Below are 3976 nucleotides of genomic sequence, written 5' to 3'. Positions count from 1 at the left end.
GATGGGATGGGATGGGGATGGGATGGGATGGGATGGGATGGGATAGGATGGGATGCAATGGGATGGGATGGAAAAGTCCTCCCACACCAGAGCCCAGCTTGGGAGCACACAGCATCACAGAGACCCTGGCACTGCCACATTCCCCAGGGGCACTCCCCCCCTGGCTGTTCCTGGGGACACTTTTGCACCTGAAAGCCATCGGGGTGGCAGCGATCCTGTCTACCCTGCTCCCTCAGAGACTCATAGGCGCCTCTTAATGGGACTTTAATTATACATTTACTGTCACCATTTTTTTTTTCTCCTTCTGTCTCTCTCCGGAGCTCAGCTCCCCAGCGATGTAAATACTCCAAGTGTGCCGTGGGGACTGTCAGCTCCACTAATGACCACCTGCAAGGCTGCCGGTGGCGTGGGGACACGCGGGTGACACCACCCCGTCTGGCTCAGCAGTGTCCCCAACCCCAAGGCAGCAGCTCTACCTCCAGCCCCCAGGGAGATGCTGTCAGACCAGCAGAATCCATGTCCTGCATGAGGACCGTGATGCTGGGCTGGTCCTCAGCAGCAGGATGATGACACGAAGTGGCTGCTAGCCTGAAGCACGCAGCAGCCATCCCCAGCAGAGCATCCCACACGCCCGAGGTGATGCCTGATGCTCACTGTCAGGTTGCATCCCAATGCTGTACGTCCTTCCCTTGGAGCCCGGGCTGAGCTGAGCACTGTTCAGCATCACTCCATCAATGAGTGCCGTGGGCTCTGCGTGCTGCAGGCACAACTGGGGGGCAGCCCCTCACCCACTGTTGGGTACGACCCCAAGCACACTAGAAACAGCCATATGGGATGAACCATTCCCATCATCACTCATTTTCTCTCTGTTAATTAGGAAGGATACGAGGTCACCCACCAGAACGCCCTCAGTGCCTCTCCAAACCCACACGTCCCATTGGGGTGTGTGTGATGCTCGTGTGTGTGTGGCACTGCTGTGTGTGACACTGCTGTGTGTGTGGTGTGACACTACTCCCCAATTAATCCCAGGTGCTTCATTAGTGCTGCTGGGTCTCCTTTATCCAGAAATGGACTGGGGATGGGGGTAGGTGGGGGAGGCTTTGAAATTTTAGTGAAAAAAACTCCCTTTTTCAACACTGTGGGTGTCTCTGTAGCACTTCTGCAGGAGATTTGTTCCGCTGGAGAGGACGAGCCCCTCTGTCACCAAGCCTCCAAATCCACCACAAGCTTCTGTAATGGGAAGAAGGGAATGCACTGAGTGCAGACATCCGCTTTCCCATGTCTCTGCATCTTCATGTCCCTGTGTCTCCCTGTCTCCATGTGTCCATGTGTCCCCACACCTCCGTGTCCCCATGTTCCTGTGTCACCCTGACCACATGTCCCCATGTCTCAGTGTCCCCCGTGTCCTGTGTCCCTGTGTTGCCATGTCCCCATGTCCTTGTGTTCTCATGTCCCCGTATGCCCACGTCCCTGTGTCCCCATGCCCCCATGTCCCCATGTCCCTGTGTCACCCTGTCCTTGTGTCACCCTGTCCCCATGTCCCCGTGTCCCCATGTCCCTGTGTCCCCATGTCACTCTGTCCCCATGTCCCCATGTCCCAGCCAGGTGCGACACCCCCACCACTGCGCATCCCCCCCATAAATCCCACCATATCCCCTCCCACCCCAACCCTCCCCAACGACCCCCAAACACCTCCCCATCCCAATCTCCTTCCAACCGCATCCCCCATTCCTCCCCATTCCCCCCACTCCCAAAAAAAAAAACCACAAAACCACCCAAAGAAAGACCCGGGCCAAGCCGGGATCATCCCAGCAATGCCTTCGGAGGGCTCAGGGCCGGAGGTTCATTAGCGCTGCGTTCGTTAGCGCGGCGGCAGGGCAGCATGGCGTGTGGGAGGGCAGACGCCAGGCTGTCTGCTCCCACTCGGTTCGGGGTGTTATTAACTTCTCCCCGGGCTGCCGCTCACCCGCAGCTCCTGCGCTTGGCTTCGGGCTTTCCCCGCGCCGCTCCATCTGCAGCGCCGTAATTACAGCTGCTGGGATCTCCCTTTATCTCGGGCGATCTCAGAGGTTTGTTACCTGGCACATGCTCTTCCCCCCTCCTCCTTTCCCCCCCTCCCTGCACTCCTCCCTCTCTGCACCCCTTTAATCCTTCCTGCTTTCATCAGCAGCCGGCAGCTACAAACCCGAACTCTGCTCTTCTCCTTTGCAGGATATTCTGGAGGGGGGGGGAGGTAGGAGGGGGGGGATTTTTGCAATATTCCCCATCCCGGGGGACAGCAGAGCCGCTCACAGAGCAGTGGGACCACGCGGGGACGTCTCTGTGCTCCCCACCACCGCTCGGATCCTGACGTGTATCAGCACTTCCCAACCCCGACACCGAGGTTTGGAATTGGCCCCGAGCGCGGCTGTGATTTATTTTTTTAATTTAATCTGAGATGATTTGATGTATTTGCCTTGGCACTGGGTTCTCCTAAAACCCCAAACCCCGCTCAGGCAATGTGAGCTGCACCTCGCAGCCCCAATGCCGGGGTTTGGGGCTGCCCCGTGTGCCCCCTGCAGGTGTCGGAGCCATCGGGGTTGCGGGGTTTTGGGGACGTTGGTCTCCGCCCCCAAGGGGTTGGGCCGGTAAGAAACCAAGCGAGGGAAAGTAGAGCAGAGAGCTGCCCATGAGCCCGCTCTGGATGGACAGACAGACTGCAGGGTTTGGGGATGCTCCACTGCACAGCTATGGGTGTCCGACCCCGAATCTTGTTTGTGTGAAGCCAGGTTCTGCTGGGGAGGAGAGGGTGGCCTCAAACCCGCTTTCCCTTGGTGCTGCCCAATGGGAGACCCCCACCTGGGGGGACCCATCTGATAGGATTCAGTGGGACCAGACTCCTGTTTGGCATCTCTGCCCAAGAGGGAACTTGGCTCTCCTTCCATCCTAAGCCATATAATGTTCCAAAACGTGCACAGGGATGCCAGCACCCAGATAAGGGTTGCAACCATGCCAGGTGATGGAATGTGAGGCTCTTCTTGTCCCTCAAGGGGTGAAAATGCCACCAAGGTCCCCTCTGCCCAACCTGTGCCTAAAATATCCGAGCAGGGAGGTGGGCATGGCCTATGGGAGCCCTCATCCTTTGGAGCACCCACGCATCCGAGGTGCCCACCCTGAGGGCTCAAGTATGGGTCTGATCCCACCTCTCCCCTGGGCACTGGACCCAGGTCCACGCTCCTTATAGGGACCCCAGAACCCGTGCCAATGAGGCTGTTCTATGGGTCCAGCTGTGCTGGGCACCATCCCGAGGTCAGGATGGGGGCGGATGGCAGAAGACCAACGGGGAATGGGATGGGGGCAGGAGCTGTTTGGTTCAGAGCCTGGGGCTGCAGCGGGGTCCCGGCGTGCCTGGAGGTTAGTGAGGAGCTCAGCTATTTATATCGGAGCTGCCGAGTGACTCAGAGCCGTCGCGATGGCGAGATGGAAACATGTTTTGGAGATGGTCTAATGGGAGGGTGGGGATGGGGGACCCTCCCTGCCAGCATCCCCGGCCGCTGCCACCTCCTCCCAGGCAAAGCCCTCGTGGGGCGGCGCTGAGACCGGGCGCGCTCATGGCTGATGTGAGCCACCCAGCTCTGTGCCACGATGTCCCCAAACGCATGGCAGCGGTGCAGCAGGTTGTCCCCCTGCAGCCAGCAGGCACCGAGGCATGAGGTCTCGTGTCCAACCCTCCGTCCGTGTCTGCCCAACCTCTGTCCACCTCTGCACTTTCTCCCATCCCTCTTGTCCTCCCATGTCCCCACACCAGTGATCCCAGCTGCTTTTTGTCCCTCTGTGCCCAGGTCCAAGGTGTCGAGTCCCTTCATGCGCTGCCATTCGCTTTTTGTCCCCTCTAAGGAGGGGTCCTCGTGCAAAGCAGCGCCCCGCACTGAGGACAAGACCCCCCTCCGGGGAGGTCCGGACGCAGGGAGAGGTCGCGGTGTCCCCCTCCCATCTC

Source organism: Meleagris gallopavo, chromosome 29 (assembly GCF_000146605.3).
Source record: "Meleagris gallopavo isolate NT-WF06-2002-E0010 breed Aviagen turkey brand Nicholas breeding stock chromosome 29, Turkey_5.1, whole genome shotgun sequence".
Classification (NCBI taxonomy): Eukaryota; Metazoa; Chordata; class Aves; order Galliformes; family Phasianidae; genus Meleagris; species Meleagris gallopavo.
Note: the sequence above shows the minus strand (reverse complement) of the source record.